At 51.4% G+C, this 20,437-nt stretch overlaps 1 protein-coding gene across 3 annotated transcripts in view; it reads right to left on the bottom strand.

Moving 5' to 3' along the window:
- LOC144946179 (metabotropic glutamate receptor 8-like) overlaps positions 1-20,437 on the bottom strand; it is a 263,813-nt gene that overhangs the window by 54,456 nt on the left and 188,920 nt on the right. The gene's annotated exons all lie outside the window — the stretch shown is intronic.

Below are 20,437 nucleotides of genomic sequence, written 5' to 3'. Positions count from 1 at the left end.
TACTCCCAAGCTTCCAGCTCGATGGAAGGTGCTAGATAGAACTACGAACAATTCATTTTTATTTCACCAGGTAAGGTCCACTGTGCTATATAGCTCTTTTTTGCAGAAGCGACCTGGCTATCACAAATGATAGCTCAACAAAGTGGCTTATCACGTGGACATTTATAACAACGGTGTCCCTAGCAACGCCGTTCATAGCAACAGCATCGGGGAGGTTGCTGGGGAGGTGCTGGACGGAATGTGTTAATGATGCAAGATTGAGAATTGATTAAAAGAATGAGTGATTAGAATGCGGGTTGATGTTAAAGAAATTTACTTCTAAAATTATATTTTGTTCTTAAAAGATCGTTGACGCAATGCTGTTCATATGTAGACATTCATTCGATAACTGTGCCTGAAGATGCTGATGTGCATTGCAAATTTAGATGTTTGCTGCTGTTCGCCAGAACACAGTGTGTGGTGCAAATGAGCAGAACCGGCCCTAGACCTTTGGGGGCCCTAAGCAAAATTTGGTTGGAGGCCCCTTTGATGTATGATTTTTTTCACCCACTCGCTAGCAGTGACTCTAGGGGGCCCTCTGCTGGCCACGGGGCCCTTTGCAATTGCAAGGGTCGCTTAGTGGCTGGGCCGGCTCTGCAAATGAGTCAACGAACAGACGAGGGGGAGAACGGAAAAGTTAACTTGAGTGAATCATTGAGGAATGAGTAAATGAATGAAGCACAAGTGAGATCATTAAGAAAGAAAGCATAAACGAGAGAGTGCGTGAGTGAATGAGAGATAAATGAGAAATGAAGGAATTAAGAGGATTGAGTAAACTCAAATGAGTGATTCATTGATTGAATGAGGTAAGGATACGAATGAAAATGTAGTGGTGTAGTGTATTTGTGCAGTGAAGTGGTGTCAGTACTTTAGTGGTGTGGTATAGTGTCAGTTGTATAGTGAAATGGTGCAGTCGTGTATAACAGTGGTGTAGTCTGAAACGCTCAATAGAAGTAAACTAAAAAGATTTCATACTGGTAGGAGCCTCCTGGTTACACCAGCCCACAGGGGATTATTGCGTCCGTCGTGCAGGGAGGGGCTGGGTGGGGAGGGAAGGGCTGGGTGGGGAGGGGCTGGGTGGGGAGGGGAGGGTGGGGCTGGGTGGGGAGGGGCTGGTCACCCCGTGGTGCCCTTATAAAACTCAACGTTTGACCTACTCACGCCGGCTTGTGCCCGCCCTCACAGTCGGGCATAATTGCAGAATACACCACGCCGCCGTTGACCCTGGCAATTGACCGAGCAACCCAACGTTCCTACCAGCTCCCTTCGCAGGAATGTGTTAATGTGGCAACCATCATCAAAAATGCAACTCGGGACCTAAAAGCCTCGTTGTGTGTGTTTGACTTTATTCGCAACATATGTAGCCAACCGTGCTCATCGGAGAGGCCATCTCGAAAGAAAACTATCAGAGATGCCTCGACAAATGGCAGGAAAGCTGGAATCAATATCGTGTTCGATCAGGAGGAGACTACTTTTGAAGGAGACGCGTTTAACGAGCAACGTCGCCCTTTTGCTTTGCCTAAATCAAAGCAGTCACGGTACTTTTGGATAAACCCTCGTATGTTGCAACTTTACGCTCGCCAATGAGGCTCCAAATCTGTTCAGATCCTGCTAGAGGCACTGGTGAGCTTACACTGAGCTTTTGGCAGCCATTGAGTTGAACGATATTGTGGCTTTCGATGAACATTATGTAACGTGGCCTCGGACAGGCGGACGTAACATTTCCTGGGCGTCGCCATCAGAAGTATCCTGACGACTCCCAAAACAATCGAAGCCAGAGGTTTGCGAATCGAAGCTGCACTGATATCGCGTGATAAAATGCGTGGAGCTTGTCAGGTTTGGTGTGAAATGCAAAAAAAATGTCTGCACAGTCACTACCCCCACAGCGTCCCTTAACACTTAAATTATTAATCATGATAAAAACTAAAAAAAGGGTTTGCTGATGACTGGAAAACAGAGTAATTGTAGTCATCCTAATTTTACAACTGTGGTGATATTATAAAAAAAACTGTCAGCGTAAAGCCACATAAAAAATGACGAACAGAGGCAACTATCTCCCCGTGTAGCCTTCACAGACTGTTGGGGCAAGTGCTGTCAGCGAGCACCTATGACGGCTCACACGGGAGGTAGATGGCCAGCACCACGCCCGGCCGCCTTTGTCTCCCCAGTGGCGATGTGTACACACCGCACCAAGTACTCATTTGAGGCTGAGTCGACCTAGGGGAGGCCCGGGACCGGTTTAGATAATGGTCACAGGTGTTGGTCGTGAGCGGTAATCAAACCCGGGTGGCCGGGTTTCGGTCGCGCAGCGTGCTAACCGCTGCGCCACCGCTCCCCACACTTACCGCCACCAGCGCCGCTGTGAAATGACTAACATCGTAGAAAACACAAAGGCACACGGAACGCTGCGAATGCTAAAAAAGCTACACATTATGAGTTTGCTGCTGCCGCTGCTTTATGGCTTTAAAAAAATTACTCAGTCACTCCAGCCAAAGTAACAGTTACTGGAGGATATAAAACATTAACAATGCATGAGGACGGACCTTTTGAGTGCAGCTACATCTCTCTGATGTAATATTAATGCGGTGAAAGCACGCGTGAGGTCAGCGAGAAATAAACATAACACTTAAAAGTATCGTGACAAAATTAGCGGCTGTCGCTACACGTAGCACTTTCTCTCGGAATAATTTGTGCGCCATTTGAAGCCTATGCACATACATTTGATAGACAAATGGGTGGGGGGGGGGGGGGATATTCAGCGTTTATATATTAAAATAACAAGATTCCCCCATATCGCTCTTACAGATTGTTGCGGCAAGTTATGTTAGCGAGCACCAATGAAGGCCGACACGGCACACGAGGGAGTGGGTGGCCAGCTCCACGCCCGGACGTCTTTGTATCCACAGCGGGAAACTTTACAGATCGGACCATGTACTTATTCGAGGCTGAGTCGACCTAGGGAGGGTCCAGGACCGGTTCAGATCATCGTCACAGGTGTTGGCCGTGAGCAGGAATCGAACACTGCGTCAAAGCTCCCCACTTTTAAAGAAATATATTTGTATCAAAACACGGAAAACATGCTCACGAGTTAGCAATTAGTGAACTGATTTTGACTGGAAAGCCATCGACTGCAATGTTCTATCGTGCAATTATACAAAACTCAATTTCGAAATGACGCGATTCTCCATTCACTTACATAATTCTAATTCGTGAAAGTATTTCCGTGCCATCAGTCCGCGCTACATAAAATCACCCCCAATGGTTTAAATGTAACAACTTACAATAAAAAAAAATCTGAGCAAGGCGGTCCAATAAATGAGCAGCCTTCCCTTCTCAGAATTAATTTTACAAACTGTGAACTCTCCAGTAACAAAAAAAAAGAAATGTGTGCAAAGTGTAACCCTTTAATTAATTGTTCTGACCACTGCCAGACGAAGCTTCAGAGCTCCCCCATGGGTGGCAGTACACACAACAATTTGCCCGACCACAATTTGCCCCACCGAGCGATTAACCTGCGGTGTTGCCCATCCGTACGGCTTGGTGAACAGCTGCAGCAGTGACGGGTGGCTAAGGAACGCGTGTCGTCCGTTTAATTGCCACGCCGGGACATCGAATCACGGTGGCGACATGTTAACGAATTCACCTGGTATATAGCAGGTCGTGGGTTCGATCCCGACCCTTACACCTGTTGTATAATTGGAGTTTGCGGTGTATCTCTCCATCGTGGTCGTGTGGATTTTTCTCCGGGTGCTCTGGTTTTCCCCTCCATATTTAGACTCAACATGCATTAAGAGTATTTGGCTGATATACATTCACACATGGTGATAAGCCACTGTGTTAAGCTGTCATTTGTGGCCAGTTCGCTTCTGAAAAAGCGCTATGAACGTCAGTGGGCCTTACCTGATTAAATAAAAACATGTTAATAGTTAGCAATAGTATAAATAAGCCATTGCCCAATCCAAAGAAAGGCATTTTCAGACCAACGTACTCATGGGAAATTGTTGTGGCTGCGAAAAAAGGCCGCCTCATTTTCTGACAAAATCAATTAGCAATTACCTCCACAGCCTCCAGATTTTTTGTTTATTTTTAACTAGCCCCCCCCTCCATCCTCCCCCCCCCCAGCCCCCCCCCCCCCGACCCTCACCATAGTGATCTTACGAACACAGCCGTCGGTGATTGTAACGATAGCAGGGAACAGAACATGTTGGGCTCCTTAAGCTCTCAGGCAAAGGCGTTTCCTCTCGCACGCGCGCGTGCGCTCCATGCTCGTGCCCCCGAGTACAACGTTCCAATCGATTCTTCACAGATGGGAGAACAACTTCACCGAGTCTCAAGGGTTTTTTTCTTTTTCAGGAGGGTTCCTGCCACTTTGTTTGAACGTTTGGCCAAATTTCGCTCACGAGCCTTTGGCCTCGAGCGGGAGGAAACAGGAACAGAGTCAGAATCTTCTATCATCCGAGAGAAATCCGATGAGCTATGAAGCTCTTTTTCAAGGATGTCCAGTAGGAGCGGATCAGAAAGTCACAACATCAAACAACCCGATAACCCAGGGAGAAAACCCCCAGCACCACGCGTACGAGAGAGGTGTCACACGAAGCACAGCGTTCTTCACTAATTTTCAGGGGGCACTTTCGCCGATGAGACATCGTCAGCATGTGAGGGCCCTCCACACATTTGACACCATTGTTCGGTTTGACGGCAGCACGATGATGATGCTGATGATGGGTGTTGTTGTCACTCTTTGTATGTTGTCGGGGGCTGCACGTCAGGGGCCGCACTCAAGGCCACCAGAGGCCGCCAGTGGCCTGCGGGGCCTTGCATTGAAGAACGCTGCGCTAAGCATTGCCATCTCATGGCCGAACCTCACTGCGGCCCCACGCCTACGACACCTGGCAAGCCCCGGTGATCACCCATTCAAGTACTAACCAGGCTCAATCGCCCACTTGATCCAGGATTTGAACTCGCGACCTTGTGATTGCGAGCAGCCCGCCCTACCGCTGAGTCACGGAGACGGCACGAGGCATTGTAATGCCGCATGATGCGTTCTGTGTGTGTTTGTGTCTTTGTCGTGGCGAGGCAACGGTCAGCGCCCTGCGCTACGAACCCGGCAGGCCGAGTTGGATTCCCACTCAGGGCCAACAACACCAGCGATGATTAGCTGAACCGGTGCTGGGCCTCCCCTAGGTCGACTCAGCCTTGAAACGAGTACCTGGTGAGGTGTGAAAATATCGCCACCGGTTAGACAAAGGCGGCCGGGCGTGGTGCTGGCCACCCATCCCCTCGTGTGCCGTGCCGTCCTATCATAGCTGCTGCTCGCTAGCAGCACTTGCCTCCACAGTCTGTTAAGGCTATACGGGGGGTCTTTGTATTTGTTTACACGCCTGCCCGCGAACCAAAGATGAACAAAGCTTATTTCGCTTTGCCGTTGATTTCTTTTTTTTTATACAAATCACCCACTCAGCAGATATCACGAAAAAAATCGCTGACAAGAGTGAGAATTATGCATCAGGAGTGGCAATTACTTTCGCTTCCTAATCAGGATGCCGTTGAGCATTCTTGCATAGGCTCCTGCGGAGTCTTTTTTCGCGAAAAAAAAGGAGAAGAGACGGATCAACAATCTTAACGTCCGGCCCGGATGGAAGCACACATCGATACGATGCTTCCACTAAACCGCACCACGTCCAGTTTACATTCAGCACCGTCGCAATTGGCAGCCCCCGTGACCCCGGATACTTGAATAACATAAGCACATCTTCACTCGCTGCAGACAACGTCAGCGAAACGGAATGAAAATTAATGATAAAAAATTAACCCGCAAAAACAAAGTTTTTCACTATAAATCCTTTATATGCGTGGCGGCTAGAGTCCTCTCGTCCTCTGGCTTGAGATGGCTGCCACCTATGGGTCAGATGATTGCCTGCCACCATTAAGCAATTGGTAATTAAATATAAAAAAAAAAATCCTAAAAAGTGTAAAGTTATGGAAAAAAAATTTCACGAAAATAAATTGTCACGCACAACGAGTCTGTGTGCAAAATGTCAGCTCGATTGGATCACGGGAAGTGGGTTAAAAATCGACCGAAAGATTTGCACGGTCGTAAGCGCGCAAGCAAGCAAGCAAGTGAACTTAATATAAATGATTTAATAACGACAAGCATCTCACCAACTGCGGCGCTATTGCCGGCCCAGTGGCGGCAGTGCGAGAGAGTGGAGCTGTGTGGACATCGCAGTCGAACTCAGCACGTCACTCCATGTCACTGTTTGCGGTGTACACAGCAGGAGCGGTGGCGCAGTGGTCAGCGCGCTGCTCTACAAGCCCAGTGACCTGAGTTGGATACGCAGAGACCCGGAGTTCGATTCCCGCTCACGGCCAACACCAGTGGCGAATATCTGCACTGGTCTTGGGCCTCCCCTCGGTCGAATCGGCCTCAAATGACTACCTGGTGCGATGTGTAAGACGTCACCACCAGGGAGATAAAGGCGGCCTGGCTTGGCGCTGCTCACCCATCCCGTCGTGTGCCGTGCCGGCCATGGTAGGTGCTCGCCAACGGCACTTGCCCCAACATAATGTTAAGGCTATACGGGGGATCTTTACCTTTGTACTCGGTAACATCCCAGAAAACATGGAACGTCGGGCCAACTTCGAGACAAAGGTTCCAACCAACACACCGATGTCAGTGGCCAGCGTAGCATGTTGACCAATACTCGCCTCGTTTGTTATTCACGAGACAAATATATATAATTGGCCGATGTTTCGGGCGATTACCCTTCTTCAGAACAGAGAAAGAGCAGAAGACAGACATGCCTTGAACAGACGCGAGACTGCCATTCACGCGGGGGTCGTGACTTAACACGTGCATGTATAAAACAAAACAACTTCATATATCGGATTCCAAACCATTCGTTCGTAAACAAATGCAAATGTTTGCCCCTTCGACGTCCCTGATTTGTCTGTACGGCATAGAGCCAACTTGCGTTCTTAAATGAAAGACCGCGGATTGTGGAGCAGAGGCCCAAAAGCGCAGCATGCCCAGTAATGAACGGCTGCAATAACGTGGCGATAGATGAAGAGCACAACGCGTTTCTTGGAATTGAGCAAGGTTGCTATGAGACGTCGAGAAGGGAGACGATGGGAGGGAATATTCAAAGTGGAGCCGCGCGAGGGGAATGAGCAGGAATTGAAGTGACGTGACCTACGGTGCAGTGAGTGGGTAAGTTGATTCTAGATTTGAAGCTTTCGTGACTGCAAGGATTCATACTCTTAGTTCTTTCGGTAAAGTCACGTAGGTAAAAAAAAAATGAAATTAAAATTAATAAAAAATAAAACAATAAAAATCACGACGTTTCGGAGGCAACACAAGTCTCCGTCATCAGGTGGGACCGTCACAGCCAGATTAGCTGCATCAAGTGAAGGCTTACATCTTAAATTCCGCCTTCACTTGATGCGGCAAATCTGGCTGTGACGGTCCCACCTGATGACGGAGACTTGTGTTGCCTCCGAAACGTCGTGATTTTTATTGTTTTATTTTTATTCATTTTAATTTCATTTTTTTTTACCTACGTGACTTTACCGAAAGAACTAAGAGTATGGGTAAGTTGAGTTGAGGAGTGGGGTAGCGGTGGTGCAGCGGTTAGCACGCTGCGCCGGTTAGATTGCCGTTCACGGCCACCAATACCGGTCACGATTATCTGAACCGGTCCTGGGTCTCCCCTAGGTCGACTCAGCCTGAAATCACTACCCTGGTGCTGGCCATCTAGCCCCTCGTGTGCCGTGCCGGCCTTCATAGGTGCTACTCGGTAAATAGCACTTGTCCCAACGGTCTGTTGAGGCTACACGGGAGATCTTTGTCTTTGAGGTATTGAGTGGGTGAGTGAGAGAATGCGTGAGCTAGTGAGCGAGTGAGTGAGTAAGTGAGTGGGTGAGTCAGTGAGTCGACAAGTAAGTGAGTGGGTGAGTGAGAGAATGCGTGAGCTAGTGAGCGAGTGAGTGAGTAAGTGAGTGGGTGAGTCAGTGAGTCGACAAGTAAGTGAGTGGGTGAGCGGGTGAGTGTGTGGATGTGACCTGCAGCCTCACAATGGCCGAACAATGGTTGAGTCCCCAACATGGGAGGAGGAATAATTAAATGAGTGAAGTTCGTGCAAGAGAAGAGCGTTAAGGTGCCGACTGACTTTTCGCGTTCAGTTTGTTCTCCTTCCGATTTGCATTGGTGGCTACGTACGGTGGTGTGAAAGAAGTTCAACACACACGCACGCACGCGTTCGAGATCAAGTTCGTTTTGTGTAAACAGTAGAGGAGGCCACAGACAGCAAGGGTGGAGGAGTCTCAGTCGCAAGAGTGACTGGGGGGGGGGGGGGGGTGGTCACCAAAATGACGAAAGAAAAAAAACTAATTACAATAAAGCACCGTGCAGCAACGGTGCAAAATATAAATCGGCGCGCAATAAAATCGAAAATATTACACAAACATAAATCGGCGTGCTTGTAACGACGGGAGTCTCCGCAACGTAAGTCGGCCCTTCGCCAACGGGCCAATAAAAGTGACGGATGACGAAGACGTTTTAGTTTCAGAGGATTCGTTACGGTGCTCGTTCGGCACCCTGTCGCGGAAAGCGGACGCAAGAGCGGACACAGCCGGTTGTGTTGACGCGACGAGGGGGCAGCTATTTGACGAGAAGTGGCATGAGCGGGAGCGCCCGGCAGTGAAGTCCATTGAGGCGTTATCGTGGGGTGACTTCAAAACAGACGCGCTGGAAACATGATATTTATTCAGCGCGCCGGCAAATAACGATAATATATAGAACTCGATGCTCCAAACTCCAGAGAGGAAGGCTTCCCAAGCGGCCATTATCGCGAAAAAGTTCAGCAACCGTCGCTTTCTCAATAGTTCCAACAAAACAAGAAGAAAAAAACCACCATTTAATGCCGATACAATTTTTTTCTCAATTAAGTGCAATAAAACAAAATCACGCGAGGATAAGTGCTAGATTTTACGGTCATGCTGTGTGTTCCCGCAGACGTGGTCCATTTGACGCGAGGTCTTGGGGGAAGTTTACAAATAAACGGGCAACCCGTGACCACTCTGCCCCCGTCACCAGCGGAGCGAGCGAACCGACGGTGCCTGACGCGAACGTAATAATCGTTGGCGTCGTCGTCGAAAATATTCGCGAGAAAACGAATAAAATGAGACAATACGCATCCTTAGCACATCTGCCCCCCCTTCCAGATTAAAATAAATACAAATTTCGAAAAAATTATATATGAAAATAATATGTGTGGATGTGTAGGATGCGTAGAATTGTCTATATATAAATACATATGAAATATATTTTATATATCGATATAAAAAAAATCAACACATCCCATCAGCCACATGCCCCCTTCTGGGAGTATGTAAATTCATCAGCATTGGTTGAGCACGAGCAGGCTCTGGAACCTAAGGCGCGCCTCGAAATTCTCATCCCTGAGTTCCACAAAATACGCAGGGCAATGCTCCTTTCAGCTTCGATACACACTGCAAATACAATTCATTGCATCGTCTCTGCAATCGAGCAGAATTCCCGATGCATTGTTCTCACGCGCAAACAAGGTGGTGTTCATCTCCTGAGCCAGTGGTGGAAATTACACGTTCCTATGGCAGGGGCGAGTCCATCCACAAACACTGTTGACGTCCCTGCAAAGTGACGTCCCCTTTTTATCGACCCCGAGTGAATGATGGGCTGCTTTTGTCCTATCACGCTCTTCTCCCATCGGCTTCATTCGAGTTGCGCTGTCGTCATCACGTGACGAGAAGATGTCGTGTGAATTCGGGTCTCTCGCAAATAGACACCGCGTCACGCGGTGCTATAAACATTGCAGAACTACTCCTGAGATCCCTTACAGCGCCCTCCGATGCATGCGCGCACACCAGGGGGAGCACCGTTACATTACACCCTGCCACGGAGAAATGTTTGCCACATGGCAGACAAACACGCAATTTTTTTTTTATAGCCGGGATGCAGCCAAATGAAGTGGACATTCCACTGAATGTGATGTTGTTTTGCTCAGCCATTGGCGACCTGGCTGAGACCATCAACTCCCTCCGCTCGGTTGGAATCACGAAAGCCTAAACCCGGAGTCGGAACCAGGATCTCAACGCTCCGAGCACTGAACCACCTGGCTAATTGCCTTATTTTCAATTCACATTTTAACGGACTACTTGGAGTCACTCCTTTGAATTGTACGTCATCATAGAGGCTGTGTTTAAAATAATTGTCGTACCTATTTCAATTGATGGAAATTTTAATTTGACCCAGGTGTCCCCTTGAACAACAAATAATACTTTGTTTAATCTGAATGGAAGGCAGAGGTGCAACTCTGCAATTGCTTGCTCACGCCGCTGCTAGCCAGAGGACATTCCACTAAAGGCCTCCACAAGAGACAGTCGCTAGAGAACATCGCAAGAGGCCGCCGCTAGAGGCATCCACGAGAAACCTCCACTAGAGGCCGCTCTACAGAGCCCCCCTGGAAGGTCTATTTGGTCTCACCTTTCACGCTGGCCAAACATCTTGGGAGACGGTGGGGGTACCCACACTTTGCCCGACCACGAATAACTTACCAAAACGACTAAGCGTGGTGTAATAATAAGGATAATTTAAATTTTATATCACACCGTTTATGACAATTGCGTCCCACAACTTTGTACGTCAATAATGCATCCTGTATGCAGCGACTGCCAAGCAAGTGAAAACCCTCAGAAAATAAAAATGAACAAGCAAGTGAAGAAATGGCACCAGCATCCAAAAGGCACAAACAACGCAGAAGTTATAACAATGGAGAAGTTAGTCCGTTAAGTCTCCGCATGCCAGACTTTATACTGCTTGGTGGGTAGATGATGTTGTGGGTGGAGGGAGGAAGAGGAGGGATGGGTTTCACAAACTCGCCCGTCATTTCAAATATCCACGCGTCGGGATATCGAGTCTCCGGATCGCAAGATCCACGTCGCTGGCCATCGCAACGCGGCCGCGTCAAAGGACTCTAACTCGGGTGGTTTAAACAACACGACCGGACCAATCGAGTTACCCTTAGAGAGATCGTTTTGAGCCTCCGTTATATATACTGTGTACTTAAAAAAAAACCTGGCCTACGTTCCAAGGGCTTACGCGTTCCGGTAATCCTGTCGCAGTCAGGGGAAAGTGAGCGTCGTCGTGTCGATACCCCCGCCGTTTGGGAGCGGTTTGGGCACTCGGATTAATGTCTGGCACCTCCCTGTCACGGACTTAGATCCACGGTCATTTAAATGTTTTCTCATTAACATCATCGATTGGGGCGAATTGATCGGTTAATCAGCATTGATTTCCAGGTTGCGGGGCCGGGCCGTGCCACTGTGTTAATGGAGAAGTCGCCTGCTTAACGGATGACCTTCCACTTGTTTGTTTCGCGAGCAATAATGCGTGGCCGTGTTCCGCTTTCACTTCCTCCCATCCCCACCCCCCCCCCCCCCCGCAAAACCTACAGGCTGAAACATTTTAAAATCCTTTATATTAAGTTCACTTGCTTGAATGCGCGCTTATGACCGTGCAAATCTTTCGGTCGTTTTTTAACCCACTTCCCGTGATCCAATCGAGCTGACATTTTGCACACAGACTCGTTGTGCGTGACAATTTATTTTCGTGAAAATTTTTTCCCAAAATCTTACACTTTTTAGGAAAAAATAAATTATATTTAATTACCAATTGCTTAATGGTGGCAGGCAATCATCTGACCCATAGGGGGCAACCATCTCAAGCCAGAGGACGAGAGGACTCTAGCCGCCACGCATATAAAGGATTTATAGGGTTAATTTTTCCAGCTCTCCCATTGCGTGCCAACCACATCCAGGGACCGTGGCTCGCCCATCGCTGCCTGGTGTTGGTGGCATCTCGGTGGTACGTTGGTAACGGCGATAGCAGAAGTCGGAAATGCACTCGTGCAGCGGATACGTTGTGGGATATGTCCGTATGTTGAACTTCTTTTGCACCGTACGTAGCCAACCGCGCTAATCGGAGGTGCGGGGAGAAGGACAACAAGCTAAACACAAGAAAAGCGGTTCTAAAAAAGTGAGTTTTCAATTTGGGTGATTTCAAAGGATCGGGGTAGGAAGCGTTCTGAGGAAGTGTTGGTGTGGCCCACGATTGTACACCGGGCCCATTTCGATCAGTGGCGATGCCAATCACAACAATGATCATCAAGTTCATAAGAAAAGGCTTCACCTTTTCTGGCATAGATACAGGAGGTGTTAAGGTGTTCATACGTAAAATATACGCAACTATTACAAGGCATCATGTCTGCATTAAGCACACATTCTGGTCTTAAGACGGGTGTGCTCTGTCCTTGAAACTGATTGGCCTCCAAGAGATCCAGCCTTTTTACATGGCTTTGTCTCATCAATGCTATCGAGCCAAAGTCTGCTACGAAGGCAAACAGGACAAGAAGGATGCGATGTCTATAAAAGGGAACCATGCCGTTTTATGCATCCCATAATAATAATAATGATGCGTAACATTTCGATTTAAAGCTTTCGTGACTGCAGGGATTCATCTTCTTGGTTCGTTCGGCAAAGTCACTTAGAAGGAAAATAATAAAATAATAAAAATAAAACATAATACAATAATTCTCACGACGTTTCGGCCACAACGCAAGCAGCCGTCTTCAGGTGGAGAACAGGTCTGTCGAGAAGACTTTACCGAAAGAACCAAGAAGATGCATAACATATTCAAGAAACGACCATCTCACCGCCAGCTGAGCAACGGCGACGTTTCGTGTGGTGGCTGGGTAAGAGACACTTACTGGAGTCAAGACAGACGCAAAGCCGGCAACCGCTGGGATCGAACCTGGCTTTTTTCTCCGGCCGCCAAATCAAACCGCGATCAAAGTGCGGTCCTCAAGTGCGGCGAGTCGACGGTTCTCAACGCGAGGTTGCATCGTCGAGTCGACGAGTGGCGCCCGCTACTGCTGTGCTGCACCGCGCTTGAGTGAAGAGAATCCACCAAAGTGTTTGTCGAGCTGGTCCGCCGCGCTGCTGCGGTCGTCGCGAGTTAAAACTCCGGCGAGGGGGGATTGAATAGACTCGTCCCTGCCGTAAGCACGTGGAGTGTGCAGCGGTGGCCGCCGACTCTCTCAATGGTCGTTTGGAGCAGGAGGGCGCCTTGGGTTTAGTTAAAGGAGCTGGGTGGGAGTCCCGGAGCGTTGAGGCCCGTGCAGTTTTGGCAAGCCCCCCCCCCCGCCCACCCCGGGTTACTTGAAGTCAATTAGAACACTTTCAGAATAAGTTAAAACAAAACACATTCAATGATTCAGGGATCCCTCTTTACCCCATTATGTTCGTTATCTTTCCCCGCGCCCTTCCCTCCCCGCGTCAGCTTCCTCGTTCTCGCTCGCGGTCCCCACTTGGGTGTTGGGGGGGGGGCAGAGAGCCCCCCAACCTCCCCCTGGCCCCCTCGTTAAGCCCCTGGCATTCCGACCTCGGAGTTTTGGCTCGCGGAGTTTCTGTCCCCCCCCCCCCCTCCTAACCCCCCCATGCACTGTGACCGGTTCTTTGTCCTGTGCGAGTGTAGAGTCGCAATGCACAAACATGTAACGAATCTGAACTGCGTGTCTAACAATTTAAAACGAATGTATATAATATATATTTTACATTTTCTCGATGTAATAATAATGATGATCGGAATGCCAGCTCGTAACGCGTGCCTCACGGTACGCGCTCGTTCTCGACGGGAGAGGTCTACTCGGGGGCGCAGCAGCGTGGAGGAGGAGGAGGTTACGGACGACTCAGGGACGAAAGCAGCAGCAGCAGGAGCTGAAGTGAACCACCACCACCACCACCCTTCCCAATAGTCAAGAGATCGCGGTCGCCTCCAGCGCAAGCTCGCGCGAGCAGACAGAGGCAGAGACAGAGAGAGACAAAGTGATGGCGCGGTGAGGTCAGGTGACAGGGGCAGCTTGCGCTGATGGAGCGCCGGCATTCGTGTGTTTGCTCTCTGCATTCGGGGGGGGGGGCATCGGCTGCTCTGGAATATTTACGCGAAACCGAGAGCGGTCGGGTCGCCGGTGTGCTCCATCACCGCAGCGGGGACGAGAACGGCACTTTGAAGGGATCTCGGACGCAGCTCCGCAGTGTCTACTTCCCGCGAGCCGTTTCCCCGAACGCGGGGGTCGCGGCCAGTGAGTTACTACTTCAGCAGACCGGGCTGTTGTTGCTGTAATCACCAGCGAAACGTCACAGTACTCATTGTAAACGTTGTGGGTTTATTTTAACACGTAGGCTTTCGCGACCAATATTATTCATAATATAGGTTTTTGGGTCAGATCGCGTTATTTATAAATGTGTCGTAACCCTCCACCACCCGACACGGCCAAACCGTAAAAAATGTGTCACGTTTTCAAAGGACAAAATAATTCACTTCTTTAGCCCACCGGTGTGGTGAAGAGAGGATCAACAGCATTTTACTCCCAAACACACCGGTGGGTGCTGAAGTTGTAACCAATTTGCAACTTATGTTTACGTGACAATCTAACAAACGCAAAAACACACCTCTATTACGCATAAACATTCGTCGCGAAAGTCTACAACGTGTAAAATGTATTTGCAGAATGATGAATGTGCATACAAGGGGACGGTGATGTTTAATGCAGATCGCAATGATGAATAACGCAGTCGAATGCACCAGATGCATTCCACATGGAAGAGCGCGTTGACTCTTGAACTTCTCGAGTTTAGTTCGCCGTACAAACAAAATGTTACAACTCCCCCCACCCCCATCCACCCACCGTCTTTGTTTGAATAATGTAAATGTGATTCTTGAGTCGTTTTCATCTTTCCGTCCTTATTAATGTTTAAATATTCTAACTTCATCCGGGCAACAGCTGCATCCACTGTTATCATCATCGTGAACCAAGCAGACTGGAACATTCCACGGGAACAAAGCACGAATGGACATCTCACTTGCAACTCGGGTGGTCCCATCGAACGGCAAGGAATGGCATCGGATTTGTGGCATCTGTGACCACCCATCAATGACCTCCCACGCCCAATCTCCATCGAACCTCGGAAGCTAAGCAAGTGCGAGACTGGCGAGCACCTGTATGCACGTTGCGTGTAGTCACTTTAAGATGTTTCTTGTTCATGTTTTTGTTTGGTTGCGGTTGCACCAGAGTCAAGAGCCGCATGGCTCACAGGGTTATACCCCATAAATGAAACTGAAAACTGAAATGTCCGTTGAACATCTTTCACAACGTACGTAGCCAACCGCGCTAATCGGAGGTGCTTGGGAAGGACAACAAACTAAACACAAAAAGCAGTTCTAAAGAAATGAGCTTTCAATATAGAATTAGAAAGTGCATAGCTCCAGTGGTTTCCTTATATAGGAAGGTAGAAAGTTCCAAAAACGCATCTGAAAGCGGGTGACCGTGTTTGTTCGATTTCTAGGTCATAGCCACTGCTGCTGCGAGGATGAGCGGAGTTCGCGTGATGGTTTTTGCTCCTTGACTAGACGACTTGGATCGTGGTGGTGGCAGGCATTGCAGGTGTGAGCCCTGTGAGGGTGTGGCCAGGAGAAGGCAGCACAGCAATGGAATCTTGAATCTAATTGTGGAGGTTTTGAGTGTCGTGCCTTCAGAGTATTCTCTGGATTTATTTTTGACAGGAACTCCAGTTTCCTCCTAGCTGCCGAACACTCGCACACGGAATCATACGATCATCTGAATGCAGCGCCCTCCTGAAAATTGCTTTTTTTTTTACAACGAAGCGATGGTGAGCAATATGAACAGCTGAAACAATGGGACAGGTTTCTTAAACCATCCCCTCCCCATCACCCTCCGCCTCGATCTAACCGGTAGCGTACATCTGCACACCACGGTAAGTCGATCGAGCCGTCTGGGCAGCGTGAAAGAGTCGTGAAAATATCACGCAGAGGTCGGTTCTCCGCAGCCACCCTTTAGCGGAGGCCCCTCGTCAAAATAAGAATCGGAATCTTTTGTTTTATGAAGACTGCGAAAGGAGGAATCCGATGAGCTATGAAGCTCTTTGCTCACAGGTGTCCAGTCTGGGTGGATCAGCAGCGGCACGAACAAGCGGTCACAGGGCTGCATCGTCACCGCCCCGTGCCGCGTTATAATAATAATATCGTGGCGTTCTCATTATAATTGGTGGTGATAAGTATCCGACGGGTTCAGCGGCACGAGTTTGAACGAGGGGCAAGAGGGGTTAGTTCGCTACTCGCAGCGCTTGCGCGACCACCACCACCACCACCAACCACCCCCGCCACCCACACGGGGGGCGGGGGGGGGGCGATGTTTACTTGCGGCCGAAGCGACGACGGCGAGAGGGAGACGGAGAGAACAGCCGCTCCCCCCACCCCCCCCCCCCGGCCGTCGCGTTGCTCACGGCTCCTGAGATCCACCGCCGGCCTCATTGACGTGCGGCGGCACGGACGCACCCCGTGGGTTGATTCGCTCGCTGCTTGCACGAGCGCGTGATGCAGTGCGTGCTTCCCTGCGTGCGGCCGTGCGTGCTTCTGTGCGTGCGGCCGTGCGTGCATCTGTGCGTGCTTCTGTGCGTGCGGCCGTGCGTGCTTCTGTGCGTGCGGCCGTGCGTGCATCTGTGCGTGCTTCTGTGCGTGCGGCCGTGCGTGCTGCCGTGCGTGCGGCCGTGCGTGCTTCTCTGCGTGCTTCCCTGCGTGCTGCCGTGCGTGCTTCCCTGCGTGCTTCTCTGCGTGCTTCTGTGCGTGCTTCTCTGCGTGCTTCCCTGCGTGCTTCTCTGCGTGCTTCCCTGCGTGCTTCTCTGCGTGCTTCCCTGCGTGCTTCTCTGCGTGCTTCCCTGCGTGCTTCTCTGCGTGCTTCTCTGCGTGCTTCTCTGCGTGCTGCCGTGCGTGCTTCTCTGCGTGCTTCCCTGCGTGCTTCTCTGCGTGCTTCCCTGCGTGCTTCCCTGCGTGCTTCTCTGCGTGCTTCTGTGCGTGCTTCTCTGCGTGCTTCCCTGCGTGCTTCTCTGCGTGCTTCTCTGCGTGCTTCTCTGCGTGCTGCCGTGCGTGCTTCTCTGCGTGCTTCTCTGCGTGCTTCTCTGCGTGCTTCTCTGCGTGCTTCTCTGCGTGCTTCTCTGCGTGCTTCTCTGCGTGCTGCCGTGCGTGCTTCTCTGCGTGCTTCTCTGCGTGCTTCTCTGCGTGCTTCTCTGCGTGCTTCCCTGCGTGCTTCTCTGCGTGCTTCTCTGCGTGCTGCCGTGCGTGCTTCTCTGCGTGCTTCTCTGCGTGCTTCCCTGCATGCTTCTCTGCGTGCTTCTCTGCGTGCTGCCGTGCGTGCTTCTCTGCGTGCTTCTCTGCGTGCTTCTCTGCGTGCTGCCGTGCATGCTTCTCTGCGTGCTTCTCTGCGTGCTTCCCTGCATGCTTCTCTGCGTGCTTCTCTGCGTGCTGCCGTGCGTGCTTCTCTGCGTGCTTCTCTGCGTGCTTCCCTGCGTGCTGCCGTGCGTGCTTCTCTGCGTGCTTCTCTGCGTGCTTCCCTGCGTGCTGCCGTGCATGCTTCTCTGCGTGCTTCTCTGCATGCTTCTCTGCGTGCTTCCCTGCGTGCTGCCGTGCGTGCTTCTCTGCGTGCTTCCCTGCGTGCTTCTCTGCGTGCTTCCCTGCGTGCTGCCGTGCGTGCTTCTCTGCGTGCTTCTCTGCGTGCTTCCCTGCGTGCTGCCGTGCATGCTTCTCTGCGTGCTTCTCTGCGTGCTTCTCTGCGTGCTGCCGTGCGTGCTTCTCTGCGTGCTGCCGTGCATGCTTCTTTGCGTGCTTCTGTGCGTGCTTCTCTGCGTGCTTCTGTGCGTGCTTCTCTGCGTGCTTCTCTGCGTGCTTCTGTGCGTGCTTCTCTGCGTGCTGCCGTGCATGCTTCTCTGCGTGCTTCTCTGCGTGCTTCTCTGCGTGCTTCTGTGCGTGCTTCTCTGCGTGCTTCTCTGCGTGCTTCTCTGCGTGCTTCTCTGCGTGCTTCTCTGCGTGCTTCTCTGCGTGCTTCTCTGCGTGCTTCTCTGCGTGCTTCTCTGCGTGCTTCTCTGCGTGCTTCTCTGCGTGCTTCTCTGCGTGCTGCCGTGCATGCTTCTCTGCGTGCTTCCCTGCGTGCTTCTGTGCGTGCTTCTCTGCGTGCTGCCGTGCATGCTTCTCTGCGTGCTTCTGTGCGTGCTTCTCTGCGTGCTTCTCTGCGTGCTTCTCTGTGTGCTGCCGTGCATGCTTCTCTGCGTGCTTCCCTGCGTGCTTCTGTGCGTGCTTCCCTGCGTGCTGCCGTGCATGCTTCTCTGCGTGCTTCTGTGAGTGCTTCTCTGCGTGCTTCTCTGCGTGCTTCCCTGCGTGCTTCCCTGCGTGCTTCCCTGCGTGCTTCTCTGCGTGCTTCCCTGCGTGCTTCCCTGCGTGCTTCTCTGCGTGCTTCCCTGCGTGCTTCCTTGCGTGCTTCTCTGCGTGCTGCCGTACATGCTTCTCTGCGTGCTTCTCTGCATGCTTCTCTGCGTGCTTCCCTGCGTGCTTCTCTGCGTGCTTCTCTGCGTGCTGCCGTGCGTGCTTCTCTGCGTGCTGCCGTGCATGCTTCTCTGCGTGCTTCTGTGCGTGCTTCTCTGCGTGCTTCTCTGCGTGCTTCTCTGCGTGCTTCTGTGCGTGCTTCCCTGCGTGCTTCTCTGCATGCTTCTCTGCGTGCTTCACTGCGTGCTTCTGTGCGTACTTCTCTGCGTGCTTCTCTGCGTGCTTCTCTGCGTGCTTCTGTGCGTGCTTCCCTGCGTGCTTCTCTCCGTGCTTCTCTGCGTGCTTCTCTGCGTGCTTCTGTGCGTGCTTCTCTGCGTGCTTCTCTGCGTGCTTCTCTGCGTGCTTCTGTGCGTGCTTCTCTGCGTGCTTCTCTGCGTGCTTCTCTGCGTGCTGCCGTGCATGCTTCTCTGCGTGCTTCCCTGCGTGCTTCTGTGCGTGCTTCTCTGCGTGCTGCCGTGCATGCTTCTCTGCGTGCTTCTGTGCGTGCTTCTCTGCGTGCTTCTCTGCGTGCTTCTCTGCGTGCTGCCGTGCATGCTTCTCTGCGTGCTTCCCTGCGTGCTTCTGTGCGTGCTTCCCTGCGTGCTGCCGTGCATGCTTCTCTGCGTGCTTCTGTGCGTGCTTCTCTGCGTGCTTCTGTGCGTGCTTCTCTGCGTGCTTCCCTGCGTGCTTCCCTGCGTGCTTCCCTGCGTGCTTCTCTGCGTGCTTCCCTGCGTGCTTCCCTGCGTGCTTCCCTGCGTGCTTCCCTGCGTGCTTCTCTGCGTGCTTCCCTGCGTGCTTCTCTGCGTGCTTCTCTGCGTGCTGCCGTGCGTGCTTCCCTGCGTGCTTCCCTGCGTGCTTCCCTGCGTGCTTCTCTGCGTGCTGCCGTGCGTGCTTCTCTGCGTGCTTCTCTGCGTGCTGCCGTGCGTGCTTCCCTGCGTGCTTCCCTGCGTGCTTCTCTGCGTGCTTCTCTGCGTGCTGCCGTGCGTGCTTCTCTGCGTGCTTCTCTGCGTGCTGCCGTGCGTGCTTCTCTGCGTGCTTCCCTGCGTGCTTCTCTGCGTGCTTCTCTGCGTGCTGCCGTGCGTGCTTCTCTGCGTGCTGCCGTGCGTGCTTCCCTGCGTGCTTCTCTGCGTGCTTCCCTGCGTGCTTCCCTGCGTGCTTCTCTGCGTGCTTCCCTGCGTGCTTCCCTGCGTGCTTCCCTGCGTGCTTCTCTGCGTGCTTCTCTGCGTGCTTCCCTGCGTGCTTCCCTGCGTGCTTCTCTGCGTGCTTCTCTGCGTGCTTCTGTGCGTGCGCGCCGAGCAATCCTCCCGGTCTCCCCCCGCGCAGCCAGGGAGGAGCGAGGGTAGTCGAGAGGGATCGAGGTGTCCGCTTGCGATTTTAATTGAGACTGATAAAGATATACATGTATAATTTATATATGTATATCTTCTTTATAGCTATAAAAAAACGCGATGGAAAGTCGGGGCGGTCAATTGTCATTCGAGAATCCTGCGGCTCCCCGGAACAAAACACATTCCTGGAGCAATGCATCTTGAAAAGATTGGCAACACAACCCAAGAATTGCCTTTGGTACGGATGCCTCTGTAACACACCCCCCCCCCCCCCCCCCACTGTGAATCGGAAAAAATAAAAAGAAACAGCGAGGAGATCGTGCAGCTCTATAGCTCCGACCGCACTTGCGAACGGAATTGCGAGCGCCATGGCTCAAACGCATCACGGCACGATGACTGACGTTCGTTTGGCCACGAACAGCCCGAGTTTGGAGAAAGAAAGTAGCAAAAAGTGGCTTTTCCCCCGCCCCCCTTCATAACACCTTGCCGTGTGCACTGGTTCGGACAGGAGGGGCTGACGCACGCCAGCCGAACGCCACCGGCACCGTTCGCACCGGGAAAGCGAACGGGAGGTACAAGCCGCACTGACACGACTCGCGTGTTC

This window comes from Lampetra fluviatilis, chromosome 40 (genome assembly GCF_964198595.1).
Source record: "Lampetra fluviatilis chromosome 40, kcLamFluv1.1, whole genome shotgun sequence".
Taxonomy (NCBI): Eukaryota; Metazoa; Chordata; class Hyperoartia; order Petromyzontiformes; family Petromyzontidae; genus Lampetra; species Lampetra fluviatilis.
Note: the sequence above shows the minus strand (reverse complement) of the source record. Positions and strands in the feature narration are given on the sequence as shown.